This window comes from Pongo pygmaeus, chromosome 16, assembly GCF_028885625.2.
Source record: "Pongo pygmaeus isolate AG05252 chromosome 16, NHGRI_mPonPyg2-v2.0_pri, whole genome shotgun sequence".
In the NCBI taxonomy this organism is placed as follows: Eukaryota; Metazoa; Chordata; class Mammalia; order Primates; family Hominidae; genus Pongo; species Pongo pygmaeus.
The window spans coordinates 57,267,507-57,292,824 of NC_072389.2; the positions used below are offsets into that span (position 1 = coordinate 57,267,507).

The 25,318-nt window shown below is 45.1% G+C and overlaps 1 protein-coding gene across 10 annotated transcripts in view; it reads left to right on the forward strand.

The window, feature by feature from the left end:
- Positions 1–1,607: 1,607 nt before the first annotated feature.
- Positions 1,608–25,318, forward strand: part of MAPK6 (mitogen-activated protein kinase 6) — a 49,053-nt gene continuing 25,342 nt past the window's right edge. For 2 of the 10 annotated variants that reach the window (XR_010123821.1, XM_054451735.2), the window contains exon 1: positions 3,677–3,839. The gene's annotated coding sequence lies outside the window, so the exon portion shown is untranslated. Of the gene's footprint in view, positions 3,854–4,052; positions 4,485–25,318 lie in introns of those variants that run through there. The other 8 variants (XM_063652243.1, XM_063652244.1, XM_054451732.2 and 5 more) reach the window with 6 other exon arrangements.

Here is a 25,318-nt window from a genome sequence, read left to right on the forward strand (position 1 = left end):
GCCTCCCGGGTTCAAGCAATTCTCCTGCCTCAACCTCCTAAGTAGCTGGGTGGCGCACGCCACCATGCCCGGCTAATTTTTTTTTGTATTTTTTAGTAGAGATGGGGTTTTACCCTGTTGGTCAGGCTGGTCTCGAACTCCTGACCTCAGGTGATCCGCCCTCCTCAGCCTCCCAAAGTGCTGGGATTACAGGCGTGAGCCATGCCCCTAAAACTGGGCTGGGCGTGGTGGCTCACGCCTGCAATTCCAGCACTTTGGGAGGCTGAGGTGGGCAGATCACTTGAGGTCAGGAGTTCGAGACCAGCCTGGCCAACATGGTGAAACCCCCTCTCTACTAAAAATGCAAAAATTAGTTGGGCGTGGTGGCGCACGCCTGTCATCCCAGCTACTGGAAGGCTGAGACAGGAGAATAGCTTGAACCTGGGAGGGAGAGCTTGCAGTGAGCCGAGATCCTGCCACTGCACTCCAGCCTGGGCCACAGAGCCAGACTCCATTGCACAAAACAAACAAACAAACAAACAAAAAAACATAAAAAACCACTATAACTGGCCGGGCATGGTGGCTCACTCCTGTAATCCCAGCACTTTGGGAGGCCAAGGCGGGTGGTCAGGAGTTTGAGACCAGCCTGCCCAACATGGTGAAACCCCGTCTCTACTAAAAATACTAAAATTAGCTGGGCATGTGGTGCACGCCTGTAATCCCAGCTACTCAGGAGGCTGAGACAGGAGAATTGCTTGAACCCGGGAGGCGGAGGTTGCAGTGAGCCGAGATCGTGCCACTGCACTCCAGCCTGGATGACAAAAGCGAAACTCCACCTCAAAAAAAAAAAAAAAAAACCAAAAAAACTAAAACCAACTACATTGACATGACTTTACAATTCAACTATCTGCAATAAATATAACTTGAATTCCAAGAAACTCTTGCCTAAAAAGGTGGAGTTGCAAATAACTTGATTGTGGTTTCAGGAACTTCCTAAAATCCATTTATCTCATTAAGTTAGTCACAGAATTTGCCTTCGTCAGGGTAAACAGCCCTCTGCTCTACTGAGTTTAACAACTATTTATCCCTTTAGGCTCTCTTCAAAACTCTCCCCCTCCTCTGCCCACCCATCTTAAACTATTATATCACAAATTTGTCCCAAACCCAATCAGGACCCCTCACTGAAAAACCAGTCTTAAACCAGATCCCTGGGCCAGGTGTGGTGGCTCACGCCTGTAATCCCAGCAGTTTCGGAGGGCGAGGCTGGTGGATCACCAGGTCAGGAGATAGAGACCATCCTGGTCAACATGGTAAAATCTCGTCTCTACTAAAAACACAAAAATTAGCTGGGTGTGCTGGCGCGCACCTGTAGTCCCAGCTACTCGGGAGGCTGAGGCAGGGGAATCGCTTGAGCAGAGGTTGCAGTGAGCCGAGATTGCGCCCCTGCACTCCAGTCTGGCGACAGACCGAGACTCTGTCTCAAAAAAAAAAAAAAAAACACACACACACAAAACCAAAAAACAAACAAACAAAAACCAGATCCCCTAAATCTTGTAATTATTCCATCCTTGACCTCCCCTTTGTCTCACATGTCCGTGTGAAGAGACCACCAAACAGGCTTTGTGTGAAAAACAAGGCTGTTTATTTCACCTGGGTGCAGGCGGGCTGAGTCCGAAAAAAGAGTCAGCAAAAGGTGGTGGGATTATCATTAGTTCTTATAGGTTTTGGGATAGGCGGTGGAGTTAAGAGCAATGTTTTGGGGACAGGGGGCATATCTCACAAAGTACATTCTCAAGGGTGGGGAGAATTACAAGGAATCTTCTTAAGGATGGGGGAGATTATAAAGAAACTTCCTAAGGGTGGAGGAGATTACAAAATACATTGATCAGTTAGGTTGGGGCAGAAATAAATCACAATGGTGGAATGTTATCAGTTAAGGCTATTTTCACTTTTTTTGTGGATCTTCAGTTGCTTCAGGTCATCTGGATGTGTATGTGCAGGTCACTGGGGATATGATGGCTTAGCTTGGGCTCAGAGGCCTGACACCCTTTTGAAATGCTACAAAGATTCTGTCAATTTAGTGGTCTCCCTTACTCTTGTAAGCCAACTTTGCATTATCCACAGGAAGTCAGCAGTGACACTGGATTAAACGCTCCTTGAGGGAAGGCACAGTGCTTGGTATTTATTCTCCCACCTTCTCTGGGTGATCAAACATTGATGGAAGAGGAAGGTAAACGAGTTCTCAAAGAGTGAGAGGAAAAATGTCCTGAGGATCAGAGGAGAGCCTAGAGCAGGCGCAGTGGGGCTGAAGGTAAGAGCTCTTGTTGCAGAAATTGGAAATTCTGCGGTTGGAACAAATCTCCCCTTTCTCTTGGTTTTATTCAGTCATTACCTCTACTTCACACCTGGTACTCAGCTGACGTTGTTTTAAATATTAAAAAAATAAAGCATTCAAGCTCACCCCAACCACTTAACTTCATTACTCTGTGATCTTTTTTTTTTTTTTTTCTGAGACGGAGTTTCGCTCTTTCGCCCAGGCTGGAGTGTCCTGGCTCCATCTCGGCTCACTGCAACCCCCCGCGGGGTTCAAGCTATTCTCCTGCCTCAGCCTCCCGAGTAGCTGGGATTACAGGTGTGAGCCATCACACCCGGCTACTTTTTGTATTTTTAGTGGAGACGGGGCTTTCACCATGTTGGCCATGCTGGTCTCGAACTCCTGGCCTCAGGTGATCTGCCCGTCTCGGCCTCCCAAAGTGCTAGGATTACAGGCGTGAACCCACCACGCCCGGCCCTTTGTGATCTTTTTGAAGTGGTCTTTGCCTCATTCTTGAAGATGCCCATAATAATGGCTAGAGGGGCTATTACTGTATGTCTGGTTCTCATCGAGATGGTGATGAAGTCATTGAAAAAATATGCTGACCTGCATCTCTAATTTCATAAATACTTAAATTTCACATAAACACTGAAAAGGCTCCTCGGACTCAATAAGCCATGATAAGTAATGTAAGTTTGCTTTTAGCCAAGAACTGGGCCCAAGAAGGTACCCATCCACCTTTCTACGTTTCACAGTGCATCCCTTCCCAAATTCAAATTGTCCTATCCCAGTTCCTGCAACAAGCCAGGTACTCTGGCCTCCCAGTCTTTGCTCACTCTGTTCCCTCGGCAGAAACACCCTCCCCACCTCCTGGTTATACCCGCTGCTCCCGGATCCAGCTGAAAGGCCACCGTGGCGACCACTCCTAAAAGCCTTCCTCCATACTCTGGCAGAATGAATGACCTTAGTACTTGGCCTCTAACGTGTCTGTCTTGTGCTCGGGCTGTCCCCTTCCAGCCAATCCATCTTAAGGTCCAGCCTTCCTGGAGACTGAGGCCTCTTCCTCTCGGATTGCCCAGTGCCTTGCACGTAGTAGGTGCTTAGTAAACGCTGGCACTGGGTTTGGTCACTTTGTTCCCTTAATGCCAGGGCAGGTAGTGGAGCAGACGGCCCCAGCTGTCTTCCTCCCTGCCCGCTCGCAGGCAAAGCCCCCAGGAGACGCCTGACGAGCCGCGTGCCTTTCCCACCGCCTCCGCGGCGCGCGCAGCCCAGTCACGGGCGCTGGAAATTCCGGCGCGTGCGGGCGCGCTGGGCAGGGCGGGGGCGGGAGAACCCGTGGAGTGAGCCTGTGACGTGAGGGGGCGTGGCACCGCGAGGTCCCGCCCCCTCTTCCTCGCCCTCTCTCGCGGGTCGGGGTTACATGGCGGCGACTGCGGCAAAGCGAGAGCCTCGGAGACGCCGCTGCCGCCAGCACAGCCGGAGACCTGAGCCGACACTGGGGGCTGTCCGCGGGCCCCGCACTCTCTCGATGAGTCGGAGAAGTCCCGTGAGTGTGTGTGTGTACGTGTGCGGGGTGCGCCGGCGGGGCGACTCGGGAGGGCGCCGCGGCGGGCCCGGCGGCGGCGGCGGCGACGGCGGAGCCGGCTCCCTCCTCCATTGTGTGTGACCCTCCGGCGGCTGCCGCTCAACAAAGGCGCTTTTGTTCGGTCTGCCGCCCGCCCCCTGCTCGCCCGCCTGCCCGTCGGCTCGGGCCTGGCCGGCGCGTCCCCGCGCGGGCCGGGGGGCGGCGGGCCGGGGTCCCCGCGTGGGGCCGGCGAGGCGGCCAGCGCGCCCCTCCCACCCGGCACGCCCCTCGCCGGTCGCCCTGCCGGGCCGCGCCCTCTCCCTGGCCCCGCACGCCGGCTGCTGCCCCGCCGCCTGCGCCTGGCTCCGCGGGTTCGAAACCCAGCCGGACCGGAGGGCAGGCGAGCGAGGGGCGGCGGCCCGGGGAACATGAGGTGGTGTGGAGTCTCGCCTTCCTGGCACGCTGCCTTTCGAAATGCTCCCGCGTCTCCTCCCCCATCCCACCGGGTGACTCGGCCTCAGCTGACTCCGGCCGGGCAAAGTCTCCAGTGGCGTAGCGCGCAGCGCTCACCCGGCTAGTCTCAGAGCCCTGAAGTCCGCCCAAGTTTTGAGTCTAGCCATGAATGAGGTACTGAAAACTCGGAGACGAAATTCCTAATTTCCTCCCTCGGCCCTACGGTCTTTCCTTAGCTGCTTTCGGGACCTTAAGTGGTGGTCTGTAAAAGTGCCCAAATGAAAGCTTGTTTTGTCGGTTCACCAAAAAGGGCCTTGTCACTTTGCTGTGCATTTTAGTCCGCCTCGTGAGTTGTGTCGAAAAGTAAAGGTGTTTTGGCATCCTTTTGTTTCTTGGCGGGTGTAGGACCCAACCGGTTTAGGTGTTAGGGGGATCTCTGTGCAGCGGGAGCTTCTCGATTCCTTTCCTGTTTTATTTTTTCTTTTGCTTGTTCATTGGAAAAGGTCCAGTGAAAGGGACTGGTGAGTTGGAATTAGAAGCCTGCTTGTATTAACGGCAGAATTCGTGTTCATTGCTAAAGATGCAGTCTCAGTAATGACTTTTTTTTTTTTTTAACGGATACAGATGATTTGTCAAGGGGAAAAATTAACACGCCATACAATGAAGAGCAAGCAGCTTCAGAGTAATTTTCTGATGGCTGATTCTTCTAGCCTGTCTCTTACAGTTCCAATTGGACATGTCCTCTCTCTTTAACGCTGGAAAACTGAGATGGAAAGAATGATCTGACCAGAAGAATGTAGGGTCCAAACAGGGCCTGGCCCTGAAATCAGGAATTTCTTCATAGAAATATCAGATTTTAATGTTTAAAAAATAATTTTGAATTGGGTGAAAGGAACTTTGTCTTTAGATAGTAGTTGTTCAAACATGTTTATGAAGTGTTTGCTATGTGCCAGGGATTGTAAAGTCTTTTCACATATGTTACATCATTTATTAAGAACTGCCTTGTTAAGCTTGTAAAATTATTTATTGATGTCCTGAAATCAGTAATTGCAGTTAATCTAGAAAATATGCCAGATTTGAGCAGAACATATTTGATCACCTAGGTATTACTGTTGAGAAGAAAACACTGGAAAATGGAGAATATTTTAGAAAAAACTTCGTATATGAGGATATTCTGGAATTCAGTTATTTGCAAAAGAGGATTAGAAGTAGTCGTTGGCTACTTTGTTATTAAAAAATCCAGAGAAGAGTGATTTGAAGTCAGTTAATTTTGTAATAAAAAATGCACACATTCTAAAGACAAATGTTAGCACTAAAAGTGTTGCAGTGCTTTACATAAATTCATTTAAAGCATCGTGAGAATCATAACTGACAAAATAGTAAGGTTTGCTGACTCAGGGTACTTTGCTGAAGGGGATGGGGTCGGGTAGGAGGAAGCTTACAAGTGCTGCTGCAAGTTTTGAGTTGGATGATGACTCATGCTGCCCACGGACTGCTACGTGGCTTTTTTTTTTTTTTTTTAAATATACTGTATTTTTTTCTAAATGATAGGCTAAAATGTTCCTGTCCACATTGAAATTCTCTCATTTTTTCTGAAGAGGAACAGCAGTTTCTCTAAAAAAGTAATGGCTTTTTAAATTGCATTTTAAAAGGATATCATATACCCTACAGGTGGAATTGTGTAACATTTGCTGAGAGGAAAGGTAAAACCAATTGCTGGTCAGGTGCTGAAATTTAATGTTTGATACTAGCAGGTTTTTGGCTACTGCTGAGAGAGATTTGTTACAGGTTATTTATAAAGGACAGATAGTACTTTTATGTTGTCGGTAGAAATTGACCTTATGTTTTTATTAGTTATGTGAAAGTTATCTTTATATTTAATATTTAATCAGATATGGCTCTGAATATGAAAGTTTCACTCATAGAATTATTAAAACATGATTATATATTGTGCTTTGTGGTTTATGTGAATTTTCCGTTTTAATAAAGACAATTTGAAATAGGTATTAGGCACTATTTTTCATGTTTTTTTTTTTTAAGATAAGCTGAATGTACAGTTCTAAGTTGAAACTTGGTAATAAGATAAATCTTTTGACTGATTTTAAAACAGCCAACGTTTAGCAAGGTGGCTTAAAATAAGATTGAGAGGGAGAAAAAGATTGAGAATGGCAGTTTAAGAGTGGGGCTGGGTGCGTTGGCTCACACCTGTAATCCCGGCACTTTGGGAGCCTGAGGTGGAAGGATCGCTTGAGGCCAGGAGTTCAAGACCAGTCTGGGCAACATAACGAGACCCTGTCTCAATTTTTAAAATAAAAGAAAAAAATTTCCCACCCCATCCTCTAGTTTTTCTGTGTATACTGTTTATTTTTCCAAAGGGATTTGAGGAGTTTGTGGACAGTAAAGTGTTTGTTGTTGTTGTTTTTGTGAGACAGGGTCTTGCTCTGTCACCCTGGCTGGAGTGCAGTGGTGCGATCACTGTTCACTGCAACCTCTACTTCCCCAGCTCAGGTGATCTTCCTGTCTCAGCCTCCCGAGTAGCTGGGACTACAGCTGTGTGCGACCATGCCTGGCTAGTTTTTCATATTTTTTGTAGAGATGAATTTTCACAGTGTTGCCCAGGCTGTTCTTGAACTCCTGGGCTCAAGCAATCTGCCTGCCTCAGCCTTCCAAAGTGTTGGGATTACAGGTGTTGAGCCCCTGCTCCCGGCCCATAAAATGTATTGTTAATGCGAATTAAATTTTTGGAACTATTTTGGAAGAGTATTGCATGATTTATACCTAGAGGTTTTTTTTTTTACAAAGTTTAATTCAAACTTAAAAAAAATTTCCTACTAAAGGAAACATAAAAATACAAATATAAAAATATTGAAAATTTTCAGAGCATAACATTACTTAAAGGTTTAACGTATTTTTGGCATTGTTTTCAAATGTAGGTAATTAGCTGTAGTGCATAATTCAGAGTTTAAAAACAAACTGAGGCGGGGGCAGTGGCTAATGCTTGTAATCCCAGCACTTTGGGAGGCTGAGGAGGCGGATCACGAGGTCAGGAAATCCAGACCATCCTGGCCAACATGGTGAAACCCCGTCTCTAATAAAATACAAAAATTAGCTGGGTGTGGTCACACGTGCCTGTAATCCCAGCTACTCAGGAGGCTGAGGCAGGAGAATCGCTTGAACCCGGGAGGCAGAGGTTGCAGTGAGCTGAGATTGTGCCAGTGCACTCCAGCCTGGGCGACAGAGCGAGACTCCGTCTCAAAAACAAAACAAAACAAAACAAAAAACTGAAAAACAAAATAACTGGATATCTTAGCCTGCTTCCTGTCTCCAAGGTACTGCTTTATGAAATGCTGAGGCTCTCACCACTGCTATCCAGTTCCTTGTTACATTTGAACCTTGTGTTACTCTAGGTCCCCTGTTAAAATGGAAAGAAGATGCCTCAGAAGTAAATTCTGTGTGGCATTGTTGGCTGCCTTCATTAGTTCCTTCAGCCTGTTTTGTGGGCTTTACATTACACTACAACCTGCCTGTGGTGTGGGAATTTTGCTTATTTTTATTGCTGAGAGCCTTGACTGAGACTTCACAAAAACAACTCCAATGTTACTGTAGTTAATGGCATTTTCCAGGGATTGCTTTCATGTGAAGCTGATGCTTTTAAGGTGACAGTGATGTGGGCCGAGTCCAGCATTGATTGTTTTTTTCACCTCCATGAACTGCATATTTGGAAAATATTGTGTGGCTCTCTAATAGAGTTGTGCTTTTTTTTGTTTTTTTTTTTTGTTTTTTTTTTTGAGACGGTGTCTCCCTCTGTTGCCAGGCTGGAGCGCAGTCGCGCCATCTCGGCTCACTGCAGCCTCCGCCTCCCAGGTTCAAGTGATTCTTCAGCTTCAGCCTCCTGAGTAGCTGGGACTACAGGTGCACACCACCGTGACCAGCTAATTTTTGTATTTTTTTTTTTAGTAGAGACAGTGTTTCATTATGTTGGCCAGGATGGTCTCATCTCTTGACCTTGTGATCCGCCTGCCTGGGCCTCCCAAAGTGCTGGGATTACAGGCATGAGCCACCGCACCCAGCCGATAGAGTTCTAAAAGTTTTGTCTTTTATACATGTCGGTCTTCTAAGTCCATTTCTAAAAAATTGTTCAGATATTGAATGTTTATATAGCAAATAAAATTTCCCATTGATTTTCGTTAAATTTGGTATTTTTTTCACAGAAAAAAAATGGTATCATAAAACTTGTTTTTTAGAATCCTAGCATTTACCTCAGAAAAGTCTGCCTCTGCAGAAAGTTCAAATCTGTATGCATTTAATTCTGTACAATCATAAAACTTTAAAATGTTAGTGTTTTGGAGGGGTCACGGGCATTATCTTGCTTCATTCATGTACATCATTTGACAGCTAAGGAAACCAAGGCATGGAGAGATCTAAGATCTTGGTACTGAAAGTGTGATTTCTGGACCAACAGTATTAGCATCACCTGGGAACTTGATAGAAGTTGGAATCTTGACTTCATCTCAGTCCTACTGAATTAGAATCTTAGAATCTACTTTTTCTTTTTCTTTTTTCTTTTTTTTTTTTGGAGACGGAGTCTCGCTCTGTCACCTAGGCTAGAGTGCAGTGGCACGATCTCGGCTCACTGCAAGCTCTGCCTCCTGGGTTCACGCGATTCTTCTGCCTCAGCCTCCGGAGTAGCTGGGACTACAGCCGCTGCCACCGCGCCTGGCTAATTTTTTGTGTTTTTAGTAGAGACGGGGTTTCACCGTGTTAGCCAGGATGGTCTCGATCTCCCGACCTTGTGATCCGCCCGCCTCGGCCTCCCAAAGTGCTGGGATTACAGGCATGAGCCACCGCGCCTGGCCTTCTTTTTTTGTAAGTAAGAGGCACAATCTTGCCCTATTTCCCAGTTTGGATTGGAGTGTAGTGGTGTGATCATAACTCTCTGCCACCTGGAACTCCTGGACTCAAGTAATCTTCTCACCTCAGTAGCTGGACTACAGGCATGTGCCATCATACACTGCTATTTTTTTTTTTTTTTTTTTTTTTTTTAAGAATTGGAGTCTCGCTGTGTTGCCCATGCTCATCTCAAACTCCTGGCCTCCTAACATGCTGGGAAGAACCTACATTTTAACAAGATTTTCAAATCATTCAGTGCGCATTCAGTTTGAGAAGCACTGCTAAACGATGCATACACCTGGGCAACATAGTGAGACCCTGTCTCTACAAAATAAAATAAAATTAGCTGGTTGCAGTGGTGCACACCTGTAGTCCCAGCTACTTAAGAGGCTGAGATGAGAAGATTGCTTGAGCCCAGGAGGTTGAGGTTGCAGTGAGCCGTGATCGCACCACAGTGTTCCAGCCTGGGCAACAGCAAGAGACCCTGTCTCAAAAAATACGTAAATAAATAAAAATTAAAATGATGCATACATGGTTGCTCAGCTCGTTAGTCTTCTGAGTTGCTCTTTCCACTGGCCCTTCTGAAAAAAGTCAAATGGAAAATTTAGGAGCTAATCACTGCCCAGTTGAACTTTCTATGATGATAGAAGTGTTCTGTGCTATCCAGTGAGGTAGCCATTGGCCATGTGTGACTGTTGAATACTTGACGAGCAAGTAGTGCACTTGAGGAATTGAATTTTTTATTTAATTTTAATTCCTTTAAATAGCTGGGGCCGGGCGCGGTGGCTCATGCATGTAATCCCAGCACTTTGGGAGGCTGAGGCGGGCGGATCATGAGGTCAGGAGATCGAGACCATTCTAGCTAACATGGTGAAACGCTGTCTCTACTAAAAATACAAAAAATTAGCGGGGCGTGGTGGCGGGCACCTGTAGTCCCAGCTGCTTGGGAGGCTGAGGCAGGAGAATGGCGTGAACCCAGGAGGCGGAGCTTGCAGTGAGCTCCGCTGCCCTCCAGTCTGGGTGACAGAGTGAGACTACGTCTCAGAAAAAAAAAAAAATAGTTGGACGTAGCTGGTGGTTACATGGACAGCACAGATCTAGATGATCTTTGCCCACTCTAAAATCTAAGCTGTAATTTAATAACTGGTTAGACTCAGTTTAATAATTGTCCTCTCAATGTACAAATTGGAGAGAGGGTATGTTGACTAACTTATTTTTTCTAATATGCCCAGATATTACTTTAGTATGTATTATAAAACAGTGCTGATTTTCTAATTGATACATCTGTGTTCAATAAAGTAGATAATCTAAGTTGTAAGAAAGTCCGTTTCTTTCCATCTTAATAGGTATTTTCTCTTGAATTTTTAAAAAGTGGCTATTAAGTTTTCCTTAGTTAACCTGTGGAAAGCATTGACAGGATAGTTTTTGCCTCTGGCCTAGTCCCTCTAGGCTTGTTGGCGCTTGTTGATTACTTCCAGCTTGATCTGCTGTTTATGTTAATTCCAGGTACAGAAACAGAGTGGTTCTTAACCTCCTTTTTTTGTTTTGTTGTTGTTGTTGTTTTAAGACGGAGTTTTGCTCTTATTGCTCAGGTTGGAGTGCAATGGCGTGATCTTCGCTCACTGCAACCTCCTCCCCCCGGGTTCAAGTGATTCTCCTGCCTCAGCCTCCCAAGTAGCTGGGATTACAGGCATGCGCCACTACGCCCAGCTAATTTTATATTTTTAGTAGAGATGGGGTTTCAACCTTGTTGGCCAGGCTGGTCTCGAACTCCTGACCTCAAGTGATCCACCTGTCTCGGCCTCCCAAAGTGCTGGGATTACAGGCATGAGCCACCGTACCCGGCCTTAACCTCCCACCTTATGCAGTGGGAAGATTCTAACCCTATAGTCACAGGCCTGTGACCAAATCTCGGCATTTACTGTGTGTGTAAAGAGCGTCAGTGCTCTTGTTTGTAAAATGACATTTACAAGACTAGTTAGAGATGAGAGAAATAATTTGTCATTTAGAAAATGCCTGTCATGGCTGGGCACGGTGGCTCACGCCTATAATCCCAGCACTTTGGGAGGCTGAGACAGGCAGATCACAAAGTCAGGAGTTCTAGACTAGCCTGGCCAACATGGTGAAAACCCGTCTTTACTAAAATACAAAAAATTAGCTGAGTATGGTGATGCATACCTGTACTCCCAGCTACTCTGAAGGCCGAGGCAGGAGAATCGCTTGAACCCAGGAGGCAGAGGTTGCAGTGAGCCAAGATCGCACCATTGCACTCCAGCCTGGGCGACAGAGCAAGACTCCGTCTTGAGAAAAGAAAAAAGAAAATGCCTGTCGCGGCCGGGTGCGGTGGCTGATGCCTGTATTCCCAGGACTTTGGGAGGCCGAGGCGGGCGGATCACAAGGTCAGGAGTTCAAGACCAGCCTGGCCAGCGTGGTGAAACCCCATCTCTACTAAAAATACGAAAAAACTGGCCATGGTAGCGGATGCCTGTAATCCCAGCTACTCGGGAGGCTGAGGCAGGAGAATTGCTTGAACCCAGCAGGCGGAGCTTGCAGTGAGCCGAGATCGTGCCACTGTACTCCAGGCTGGGCGACAGAGCGAGACTCCCTCTCAAAAAAAAAAAAAAAAAAAAAAAGAAAATGCCTGTCACATAATAGGTCCTTAGTAGATGTGACTTACCTACCCTCCCCCTCGTGCTTGGATTTTATAGCCCTCTGTAATTGAGTTTTATGCTTAAGATTCCTATCAGGCTTAATACGTATTCTGAGTCTTCATCTCTACCAGTTACTGTAATTTCATGCCTTGGACTTCATTCGTGTTGTATCCCATGTAGATTTCGCCACTTGTGCTCTGGATTTCTTGACTTTTTTTTTAATCTTAAATTTTTTTTGTGTGTGTGTGTAGGTGGGGTCTCCCTGTGTTGCCCAGGCTGGGCTCAAGCAATCATCCTGCCTCGGCCTCAGAAAGTGCTGAGATTACAGGCATGAGCCACTCTGCTCAGCCTGTTGATTTCTCTTTATTTATTTATTTATTTACTGTTTTTTGAGATGGAGTCTCACTCTGTTGGCCAGGTTAGAGTGCAGTGGCACGATCTTGGCTCGCTGCAGCCTGCGCGTCCCAGGTTCAAGTGATTCTTCTGCCTCAGCCTCTTGAGTAGTTGGGACTACAGGTGCCCACCACCATGCCCGGCTAATTTTTGTAATTTTTTTTTTTTTTTTTTTTTTTTTTTTTTGAGACGGAGTCTCGCTCTGTCGCCCAGGCTGGAGTGCAGTGGCGCGATCTCGGCTCACTACAAGCTCTGCCTCCCGGGTTCACGTCATTCTCCTGCCTCAGCTTCCCGAGTAGCTGGAACTACAGGTGCCCGCCACCATGCCCAGCTAATTTTTTGTATTTTTAGTAGAGACAGGGTTTCACCGTGTTAGCCAGGATGGTCTCGATCTCCTGACCTTGTGATCCGCCCGCCTCGGCCTCCCAAAGTGCTGGGATTACAGGTGTGAGCCACCGCGCCCGGCAATTTTTGTATTTTTAATAGAGACAAGGATTCGTCTCTATGTTGGCCAGGCTGGTCTTGAACTACTGACCTCAAGTGATTCATCTGCCTTGGCCTCCCAAAGTGCTGGGATTACAGGAGTGAGCCATCGCACCCTGCCAGCCTATTGACTTCTTAAGGACTTACTTTGTTCTTGCTTATATCATGAATTTTTCCCTTTCTGGATTATTTTTATTAATATGCAGATGTGCTTTAGAGCTGTACTGTCCAGTATGGCAGCTACTAATCAATAGTGCTTTCTGCAATGAAATGTGTGGCTGTTAAAAGAAAAATTTAAAAAATTTAGTTCCTCAGTGATGCTAGTCATATTTCAGTTGTTCAGTAGCCATATATGGTGCTAATGGCTACTCTATTGGACAGTGCAGATACAGAACATCCCTATCATTGCAGACAACACTATTGGACAGCACTAAGTGTGGCTTCCTTGTTTATAAGCCCTCTCCCCATTCCACATTATTCTCTAGCTACAGCCTCATTTCTCTGATTCTCTTCCAAGCCAGTTTTCAAAAGTTGTCTTTTTGTGCTCTCTCCACTTCCCTTTGCTTCTCAGCCTACTACAGACTGGCCTCCATTCTTACCACTAAAACTACTCTAGTCAAGGTTGCCAGTGGTTTCTGTTTACTAAATTGGTCTTACAGGCTCTTGTAGGAGCATTCAATGTAGTTGACCACTGTTTTCGGCCTATTCATCTACTTCTCATTTTATGAGACATATGTTCTTGTTTTCCTTCTACTTTACACCTTGTTATATACTGTATACTTTTTTTTTTCTGAGATGGAGTCTCGCTGTCGTTCAGGCTGGAGTGCAGTGGCGCAATCTCGGCTCACAGCAACCTCCATCTACTGGGTTCAAGTGATTCTCCTGCCTCAGCCTCCCCAGTGGCTGGGATTACAGGCGCACACCACCACGCCTGGCTAATTTTTGTATTATTAGTAGAGACGGGGTTTCACCATGTTGGTCAGGCTGGTCTCGGAACTCCTGACCCCAGGTGATCCACTGACCTTGGCCTCCCAAACTGCTGGGATTACAGGCATAAGCCACTGCACCCAGCTTTGTTTTTTTTAATTATTAAACAGGCTTCTCTCCTTTACCTGCCTCTAAGTATTGGCATACCTAAGACAGGATAAAACTCCTGGGTTTTTTTTTTCACCCTTTTTTTCTGAATTCTTCCCCTGGATGGTCTCATTCAACTCATTGTTTTAAATGCCATCTGTATGTGAATAATTCTCATATTTATGTTTCTGGTTTAGACTTCTTGCCTGAGCTCCAGACATATTATCCAGCTGCCTTGCTAGACATTACCACTTAGTAACCTAGTAGGCAGTTGTCTAAATATACCTAACATGTCCAAAATAGAACTCTCTTCCATAATATTCTTCCAGTCTTTCCCTCTTCCGTAACTGGCACCTAGGATTTATCCTTGAATCCTGTTTTTCCCTTATCCCCATAGCTAATCCATCATCAAGTTCTTTCGGTCTCCAAAATATCACTTAAATCTGTTTATTCAATGATCTGTTTTACATCTTTATTTCTACCACCTTAGTCTCAGCCACCATTATGTCACCTGGCTTACTGAAATAGCTCTTAACTGGTCTTTGCTTTTACTCAGCTACCTTCTTCAGACATTCTTCTCCCAGTAACAAGAATCTTCTTTCAGAAATGTAAATGAAATAATGTAGATTGCCTGCTTAAAATGGTTTCATAGTTTTTCTTTGGTCTTAGTTATGAGATTCAGAATCCTGCCTCATGTGTTCCTTCCTTCCTTATTGCTACCTCCTTTCCTGTGCCCTTTGCTGTAGATGCCGTGGCTACACTGGCATTTCTTTTGCTCCAAAATGCCAAGTTTTGTCCTGCCTTAGGTTGTTCAATTTGTTGTTTCCTCTGTTAGGAATGCCCTTCTCCCATCTCTTAGCAATGCTGGTAGCTTCTTATTCAGGTTTCAGCTCCTCAGAGGGCCATTTCCCAGCTACTAGGCCAAATCTGAATTTGTTAATTAGCTAACTTGTTTGTTGGTCTTTCCTTACTAGAATGCAAGCTCTTTGGAAGCAGAAGAACCTTGTCTGTCTTATTCTCTACTGTATCGTCAAACAGTGCCTGGCACATGCTAAGTGCTCAGTAAATTTTTGTGGACTGTATACAATGTTTGATTCCTTTAAATCTCAGAAGGGAAAAACTGCATAATAATTGCATTGTACCCAGTGTAACGTGATTCTGGACTGGGTCCTTTACCTCCCAAGTACATGATTGAGATAATTGCAGAAACTTAAATGGGGTCTGATTATTAGATGGTAGTACTATACCAGCGTTAATTTCCTGATTTTGATGGTTGTATTTTAGTTATGCAGAAGAAGGCTTTTTTTTTTTTTTTTTGAGACAGAGTCTCACTCTGTTGCCCAGGATGAAGGAGTACAGTGGTGCAATCTTGGCTCACTGCAACCTGTGCTTCCCAGGTTCAAGGGATTCTCCTGCCTCAGCCTCCCGAGTAGCTGGGACTACAGGCGTGTGCCACCATGCCCAGCTAATTTTTTTTTTTTTTTTTTTTGAGGCAGGCTCTCAGTCTGTTACCGAGGCTGGAATGCAGTGGCGTGATCTCGGCTGACTGCAGTCTCTGCCTCCTGGGTTCAAGCAATTCTCGTGCCTCAGCCTCCTGAGTGGCTGGGATTACAGGCATGTGCCACCATGCCTGGCTCATTTTTTTGTATTTTTAGTAGAAACAGGGTTTCACCATGTTGGTCAGTCTGGTCTTAAACTCTTGACCTCAAAGGATCCACCCACCTTGGCCTCCCAAAGTGCTGGGATTACAGGTGTGAGCCACCACGCCTGGCCTTAATTTTTGTATTTTTAGTAGAGAGACAGGGTTTCCCCCTGTTGGCCAGGCTGGTCCCAAACTCCTGACGTGAAGTGATCCGCCCACCTTGTCCTCCCAATGTGCTGGGACTACAGATATGAGCCACTGCCCCCGGCCAGAAGAAGGTCTTTGTCTATAGGAAATATACTCTACTCAAAAGGTTGGGGGGTGAAGGGAGATATGTACTATACTTGTCAATAAAAAAAAAAGTTACAGTGAGAGATAATGGAATTTGGTTTACAAACCTGGTTCAAATCCTGGCTCACTCATTCATGTGTGATCTTGAATGTGTTTTTTAAGTTCTCTAAAATAAAGATTATATTTTGCCTATTGGGAGGATTTAGTGTAAAGGTATATGTCCAACACAATGCTTCACACATAATACAGTCTCAATAAAACCTTGCTTATATTCTTTTAAAATTCAAATATTAAAAAATGTTGACCAGGCGTGGTGGCTCACGCCTGTAATCCCAGCACTTTGGGAGGCCAAGGTGAGAGGATCGCTCGAGCTCGGGAGTTCAAGACTAGCATAGGCAACATTGGGAAACCTTGTTTCTACCAAGATAATAAAAAATTGAGCCGGGTGTGGCACCTTGCACGGTGGTCATAGCTACTCAGAAGGCTGAGATGTTCCACCCACCTTGAGCAATGGAGGTAGAGGTTGCAATGAGTCATGTTCATGCCACTGCACTTCAGCCTGGGCAAGTGAGATCCTGTCTCAAGATAAATAAAATAAAAATTTCAACATTTTATTTTCATGTTCAGTGCTGTGACTTTCTTTATAATATGAACAAGTAATTTTTTTTTTGAGACAGAGTCTCACTCTGTCACCCAGGCTGGAGTGCAGTGGCACGATCTGGGCTCACTGCAAGCTCCGCCTCCTGGATTCATGCCATTCTCCTGCAGCGCCCGCCACCACGTCTGGCTAATTTTTTTTTTGTATTTTTAGTAGAGATGGGGTTTCACCATGTTAGCCAGGATGGTCTCGATCTCCTGACCTCATGATCCGCCTGCCTCGGCCTCCCAAAGTGCTGGGATTACAGGCGTGAGCCACTGTGCCCAGCCCAATAATTTTTAATTTTTAATTTTTTTTTTTTGAGACCGAGTCTTGCTCTGTCGCCACGCTGGAGTGCAGTGGTGCAATCTCGGCTCACTGCAACCTCCGACTCCCTGGTTTAAGCGATGCTCCTGCCTCAGCCTCCCGAATAGCTGGGATTACAGTCATGTGCCACCATGCTCAGCTAATTTTGTATTTTTAATAGAGATGGGGTTTCTCCATTTTGGCCAGGCTGGTCTTGAACTCCCAACCTCAGGTTGATCCACCGGCCTTGGCCTCCCAAAGTGCTGGGATTACAGGCGTGAGCCACTGTGCCTGGCCGTGGATAGATATTTTTAATAGGCTTTTTGTATTTTCGAGATATTTACCCTTTCTGAGTTTTTTATTCCTCTCTGTAGATCTGGGGTTAGTTACATTTGGTGTATTTTTCTGTCATCCTAAAAGACTTCGTTTAGCATTTCTTGAAGTGAAAGTCTGCTGGTGACAGATTCTATCCAGTTTTTTTAAATACTTTTTTTGTTTGTTTGTTTTTGACACGGACTTTCGCTCTTGTTGCCCAGGCTGGAGTGCAATGGCTCAATCTCGGCTCACCGCAACCTCCGCCTCCCACGTTCAAGTGATTCTCCTGCCTCAGCCTCCCTAGCAGCTGGGATTACAGGCATGCACCACCACACCCAGCTAATTCTGTATTTTTAGTAGAGATAGGGGTTTCGCCATGTTGGTCAGGCTGGTCTCAAACTCCTGACTTCAGGTGATCTGCCCGCTTCAGCCTCCCAAAGTGCTGGGGTTACAGGCGTGAGCCAGCATGCCTGGCCTCTTTTTTTTAATGGAGACAGGGTCTTACGATGTTGGTCAGGCTGGTCTTGAACTCAAGTGATTATCCCACCTCACTTCCTGAGAAGTAACTGGGATTACAGGCATAAGCCACGGCACCTGGCATCTTTCTACTTTTGTCTTTTCTTTGAAAAGGTCTTTTGAAGGTTACTTCCCTTAGATACAGAATTCTGGTGTGATGGTTAGTATTAGATATCAACTTTATTGGATTGAAGGATGCCTAGATAGCTGGTAAAGTATTGTTTTTGGGTATGTCTGTCAGGGTGTTGCCAGAGGAGACTGACCTTTGAGTCAGTGGACTGGGAGAGGAAGACCCACCCTCATCAGTATGGGTGGGCACCATCCAATTGGCTGCCACTGAGGCTAGAACAAAGCAGGTGGAAGAAGATGGGATAAGCTGGCTTGCTGAGTCTTTTGGCTTTCATTTTTCACCTGTGCTGGATGCTTTCTTCCGTTCCTCCTGCCCTTGAACATCAGACTCCAGATTCTTTGGGCTTTGCATTCTTGACTTAGACCAGTAGTTTGTCGGGGGTTCTCCAGCCTTCAGCCATAGATTGAAGGCTGCACTGTTAGCCTCCCTGCTTTTGAGACTTTTGGACTCAGATTGAGCCACTACTGGCTTATTTCTTCCCCAGCTTGCAGACGGCCTGACGTGGGACTTCTTCGCCTTGTTATTGTGTGAGCCAATTCTCCCTAATAAGCTCCCTTTCATGTATACATATAACTTATTATTTCTGTCCCTGTGGAGAAGTGTGACTAATACATCTGGGTTGATAGGCTTTGTTTTTTATTTTATTTTTTCCTTATTTTCTTTTTGGGTTGATAGTTTTTTTTTTTTCTTTTGGTACTTAAAACATATTCTATTGTCTTCTGATTTTCATTGTTTCTAGTGATAAATCAGCTATCATTCTTATTCTTCTCCAGTATATACTTTCTCTCTTTTCCCTGGTTGCTTTTTGTTTTTTGTTTCTTTTTTTCCTGGTTGCTTTTTTTTTTGGATATGGAGTTTCGCTCTTGTTGCCCAGGCTAGAGTACAGTGGTGTGATCTCGGCTCACTGCAACCTCTGCCTCCCGGGTTCAAGCGATTCTCCCGCCTCAGCCTCCTGAGTAGCTGGGATTACAGGCATGCACCACCACACCCAACTAATTTTGTATTTTTAGTAGAGACAGGATTTCACCATGTTCGCCAGGCTGGTCTCAAACTCCCGACCTCAGGTGATCCTCCCGCCTCAGCTTCCCAAAGTGCTGGGATTACAGGCGTGAGCCACTGTGCCCGGACTCCTGGTTGCTTTTAAGAACCATTCTTTTTTGTCGTTCGTTTTTTTTTTTTTTTGAGACAGTCTCGCTCTGTTACCCATACTGGAGCGCGATGGCTGATCTCGGCTCACGGCAACCTCTGCCTCCCGGGTTCAAGCAGTCCTCCCACCTCAACCCCCCAAGTAGCTGGGACAGGCGCATGCCACCATGCCTGGCTCATTTTTGTATTTTTTGTAGAGACGGGGTTTCACCATGTTGCCCAGGCTGGTCTCGAACTCTTGAGCTCAGGCTGTCTGCCTGCCTCGGCCCCACAAAGTGCTAGGATTATAGGCATGAGCCACTGTGCCCTGGCGAAGAGTTGTTTTTTCTCTTCCTTCCTTCACTTTTCTTCACTTTTCTTTTTGTTTTCAACAATTTCACTCTGTGCGTAGGTATTTTTGTTTGTTTGTTTGTTTATTGAGATGGAATCTTCCTCTGTTGCCGAGGCTGGAGTGCAGTGGTGTGATCTCAGCTCACTACAACCTCCTCCTCCCGGGTTCAAGTGATTCTCCTGCCTCAGCCTCCCAAGTACCTGGGACTACAGGTGCACACCAGCACGCCCAGCTAATGTTTGTGTTTTTAGTAGAAACGCGGTTTCACCATGTTGGTCAGGCTGGTCTTGAACTCCTGATCTCGTGATCTGCCTGCCTTGGCCTCCCAAAGTGCTGGGATTATAGGCGTGATCCACTGCGCCTGGCCCAGGTATGGATTTTTTTGTATTTATCCTGCTTGGGTTTCATCAGACTTGTAGATCTGTGGGTTGCTGTCTTAGTTTTTGTCCGTTATCTTTTTTTTTTTTTTTTTTTGAGACAGGATCCCACTCTGTTGTGCAGGCTGTAGTGCAATGGCTTGATCTCAGCTCACTGCAATCTGTGCCTCCCAGGCTGAAGCAATCCTTCTGCCTCAGTCCTCTGAGTAGCTGGGACTATAGGTATGCAACACCATGCCTGGCTAATTTTTATGTATATTTTGTACAGATGGGGTTTCACCATGTTGCCCAGGCTGGTCTCAAACTCCCAGACTCAAGTGATCTGCTTGCTGGCCTCAGCCTCCCAAAGTGCTGGAATTGCAGGCATGAGCCACTGTGCCTGGCCTTGTTATCTTTTCATATACTCCTGCTTTACTGAACCTTTGAGCTCTGCTTTTCAGTCTAGATTCTGGTTCTTTGGACTGCTGGGAAATTCTCTTTGCTTTCTAGTCTCATCCAAGATTTTCCTTATCTCTTGGTTTTGCCCTAATTCTTTGACTCAGCCTTAGGAGGAATATCTGTCTTACATTCTTTGAAGACTCAGAATGCCTCAGAGGTGTTTATTCCATGCTTCCTGTCTTGATCCCCTTCTACAGAGGGGGCCGCTGCCTTGAACATGGTAGAGGCTCTTTTCTTCATGGGATTCTCTCTGCTTTTCTGCCTTGCCCTCAGACTTGCACACATTGAAAACCCATAGGGGGCCAGGCAGTGGCTCACGCCTGTAATCCCACCGCTTTGGGAGGCCGAGGTGGGTGGATCTCATGAGGTCAGGAGTTTGAGACCAGCCTGGCCAATATGGTGAAACTAAAAATACAAAAATTAGCCAGGCTTGGTGGTACATGCCTGTAGTCCCAGCTACTTGGGAGGCTGAGGCAGAAGAATCGCTTGAACCCGGGAAGCGGAGGTTGCAGAGAGCCGAGATCACACCACTGCACTCCAGCCTGGGTGACAGAGCGAGACACCATCTTAAAAAAAAAAAAAGAAAAAGAAAACCCATAAGGAAGAGTTGGCAGTTGGGGCTTGTAGTTGGGCCTCCTCCAGATTCTCTAATATTTTATCTGAGTCCACATGCAACCATTAAAATTAAGTTCATTATTTGGCTGGTTTCTCCTTAATCCTGTCAGTGGGTTCCTGGTTCTGCCACTTCGCCAGGAATGAGAATAGCCATGGTCTCTTTCCTTCTGAAGGGTTTGACTTTTTCTCTGATTTAGCTTATTTATTATTTAGATTTCTTTACATGCTTAGCTCTCTGATTTTTTTTCCCTTAAACTGTGATTTTTGTAGCTTATCCAGCTTGTTGCAGTTTATAGGGTGAGGCTTGGTATCTTGCAACTTTGAGCATTCTAGTCAGAAGTGGAAATCCTGAGTCTTTTGTTAGAATTACAAAATTTGAGAGCTGGAAGAGACCATAGAAATCATGTAGTTTAAGCCAGGTGGGGTGGGGTGCGCCTGTACTCCTAACTACTACCTGGCTCTGCCTGGGTGACAGGGCAAGACCTTGTCTCTTAAAAAAGAAGAAATCCTGTAGTTTAGCCACTTTGTTTTCCTGATGAGGAACTGAGACATAAAAATGTGAAATTCTTTGACTACACAGCTGATGTAGCCACAGATCCTGGAGTAGACCCCAGATCTTTAAACTTATGGTTTATTTCTTTTAATGTAAGCTGTCCCTCTTGGTTTCATGTTGCTAAAACAACACCTGAGACTGGGTAATTTATAAAGAAGAGAAATTTATTTCTTAAAGTTCTGGAGGCTTAGCAGTCTGATACCATGGTGCCGGCATCTGGTGAGGGTCTCCTTTCTGCATCAGCCCATGGTGGAAGAGAAAGAGAGGGCCAAACTTGCTTTTATAATAGGCCCACTCCCACAATAATGACATTAACCCATCTGCTTCTTACTAGTGATTAATAATCACCACTTATTAGGCCCTACCTCCTAACACTTGCATTGAGTATTAAGCTTCCAACCCATGAACTTTGGGGGACACATTCAAAGCATGGCACGGGCCTAGTGAAATCAGACTGGACTCTTTCAGTAGGGCCAAATTCTCGTATGGGTCTGATAGCAAACAAACTTAAAATTTTTTTAAATCTCGCAAGCTTTCTTTTTTTCTTCCTTTCTTTCTTTCCTTCCTTTTTCTTTCCTTTCCTTCCCTCCCCTCCTCTCCCCTCCCCTCCCCTTTTTTTGTAAAAGAAGGTTTATTAAGAAAGTAAAGGAATAAAAGAATGGCTACTCCATAGGCAGGGCAGCCAAATCTTGTAAGCCTTCTTCAGTTTGGAGAAAATGAGAAATAAAGAGGAAGGATATTCCAAAAAAATTATATGCCATTCTAAATTGTTTTTAAAAATTAGTGAATTGGCCAGATGCAGGGCTGATCTGTAATTCCAGCACTTTGGAAGACTTAGGTGGGAAGATCACTCGAGGCTGGGAGTTCAAGACCAGCCTGGGTAACATAGTGAGACCCCCATTTCTACAAAAAAAAAAAAAAAAAATGTTGAACGTGGTGTGTGCCTATAGTCCCACCTGCTCAGGAGGCTTAGTGGGAGAATTGTTTGAGGCAACAGAGTGAGACCCTGTCTCTTAAAGAGAATCTCCAAGTAAGCATATTGTTCTCTCCGTTTGAGAGTCAGAGATGTTTCATATGGCCTTGCATAATGTGACCTTCTTCAGACCCTCACCAGAGTTAGCTCAAAAACAACAGCAGTCACGTTTGATCTGCAGTCTGAAAAGCTGTGGTGCTAAACCCTGCTAGGATGGACTGAAGAATAGTATCAAGGTCTTGCATATCTTCATTATACCTTCTTTGGTATTACATGGGCTGATAGGACTTTTTAGAGTTCTGCTTGACTGATTATATAGGATGCTATTTCAGTGGCACAGTCCCTCCCCATCACCTCAACAAAATAAGATGAGAGCTGTAACAAAGCTGAAGTGTTTTATTTCTTCATTCTGAGTGGGTTGAAACCAGCTGCCTTCTTCTTGTTGTTGGCAGACCTATGCATTCGCATAGAGTGAGGGTCCTGGTGGAATGCCTGGAAAGGAAAATACCATATCTGGGAATCTTCACTGATGTTTTCTAGTGGTAGACCAGAATGTGATCAGATTCTGAAAAATTCGAGGATAGGACTTCCCTTCTCCAAAGCTTTCTACTCACGTAGAATATGCTATTTACATTGATTCATTCAGTACATATTTTAGGGTACCTACTAATTACCAGGTACTATGCTTAGGAAATGTCCCCAAAGCTACTTAGTCCCAAACCTTTTATAATAGACAAAGCCACAGAAAAAAGGAGGGGAATGGTGCCCTGGAAAATGAAGAGTAGAGGTTCTGAAGAATCAGATTAGATTAGATTGGGGAAGGATGGCAAAAGAAAAGGGAGTGAAAATGTTATTAGAAAGAGAAAGAAAAGTGAAATGTTAGATAGGGAGGAATCCACTACATGCCCCTGTGCTCCAGGAGTAATAATGTGTTTTTATGAGCTCAAGATTAAAAAAAAAAAAAAAAAAATTGAACCTCTGCTATATCTTAATGCCTAAAACAATGCCTGGCACATGGTAAGCATTCAGTAAAATGTTGAATGAAATGTAACGGATGGATGGGAGAGTTGAATCTGTTTAGTCTGTTTAAAAGATGTTTTAAAAACATCTTCATTCATTCTGCTTCTGGGCCCATGTTGGGATTGCATTTACCCACTCCCTTGGGTATACATATGACCACGTGACCTACTTTAGTCAGTAAAATGTGAGAAGTGAATGGTGTCATTTTTGGATGGAAGCTTTTTTGCTAATGAGATAGTCTTACTTTGCTACATTGCATGTAATTGGTAGGGATGGTGGGTACTTTAACAGCTTGGCTGACAGCTACCTTGAACTTGTGGCATGAGCAAGACTTAGATTTTTGGGGGCCATCTATTATCCTGACTGCTGTGAAAATTTATATTTTCATCTGGTTAGAATTCTCAGTTGTCCAAAGGTGCTTGAAGAAAGAGGCTGTGCACATGTCTCCTGTCCTATATTTGCTCCAATATTTCTTTAATGTTAGTTAGGTTAGGAATCTTAGAATAAAGCCTCCTGCTGGAAGAAAGATAAGAAATGGGATCAAGCGTTATTATAATTATTTAAAAATTTCCAGCCATAAATTTGTAGAAGGGATTATATTTGTTTAGTATACAGCAGTTTGAATAACATCTCTCCCATTCTGAGCATACCACCACAGGGCTTGGGAATAAAACTAAAGAAATATAAGACTTGTAAATCATAGACTTAGAATTGGGAGAGTCTATAGGGATGTTATTACTAGTTTATCTGGTCTATGAATTTTTGAATTTCTAATATGAATGGGTTACAGTAAATCTGTAACTAGGAGATGGAGTCTCCCTCTGTCCCTCAGGCTGAAGTGCGGTGGCACAATCTTGGCTCACTGCAAACTCTACCTCCCAGGTTCAAGCGATTCTCCTGCCTTAGCTCCTGAGTAGGTGATTCCAGCAGTGCACCACCATGCCAAGCTAATTTTTGTATTTTTAGTAAAGATGGAGTTTGACCATGTTGGTCAGGCTGGTCCCAGGTGATCCACCCGCCTTGGCCTCCCAAAGTGCGTGGGCCACCGTGCCTGGCTGTAACTAGACTTACTAGTTGTGATCTAGTTACAGATTTACTGTAAGTCATCCATACTGGAAAATAACAACTAGAGATAAGCAACAAAATAAACATAATGGCATATGCTTTACAATGGCTTTTTAAATGGCCAAAGGCAAATGAAAGCCCCTAATGTTAAAATGCATGTAGGCAAGGGCTTAAACAATTTAAGAACACGAATTGGTAGTAGTAGGTGAGCGTTTTTTTTTTTTGTTTTTTTTTTTTTTGGAGACAGGGTCTCACTTGTTGCCCAAGCTGGAGTGCAGTGGTGCTATCTCAGCTCACTACAGACTCCGCCTCCCAGGTTCAAGCGATTCTCCAGCCTCAGCCTCCTGAGTAGCTGGGATTAAAGTGTGAGCCACCACACCTGGCTAGTTTTTGTATTGTTAGTAAAGACAGGGGTTTTACCATGTTGGCCAGGCTGGTCTCCAACTCCTGGCCTCAGGTGTTCTGCCCACCTTGGACTCCCAAAGTGCTAGGATTACAAGTGTGAGCCACCACGCCCAGCCTGTTTTGTCTTTAAATTGGATACTTTGTTACTGTCTTCTCTGACTTTGAAAGTTTGTCTCTGTAGATAAGCATAGTTACTGATACTACCCAAAGCCTTTCAGACTTTGGCATTTTAGATTTAAGGTCCTGTGTCTTTTCCCAGGTTCCTAAGATTATTTGCTGTTAATAGTTTATACTCCCAGCCTCCTTGATGTCCAAATCGTGAAAGGGTCCCTGATAACTCTTACGGCCACCCACCATACATTAGGAGCAAGGGCTTTGTCAAGAATGCAGTGAGCAAGCAGCTAAGCTGTAGCACTTGGCCTTCTCTGCCCGAAAAACTTAGTAGCTTTGATGAGAGCTTGAGACATGATCTCAGGGAAGGGTGAATTTGCTACAGCTACATTTATCTGTGCCAGGGTTAGGAGAGAGCCCTAGGTGAATATAAGAAAAGCTTTACCTTTCCCTTCTGTCCAAAAGCAACTGGGTTTTGGCTGAGGAGATGTGAGGCTGGCTAGGTTCCTGTTAACTCAAATTACTCACTTGACTATGGAGAAGAGCAAAATAAGTAAGAGCCTTTGTGGAGAGGGGATGGGGGAAGTGCTGTGCTGTCAGTAAATGTGAACAGGCCAGATGACCCATGTCAGCATTTATCCTGAGA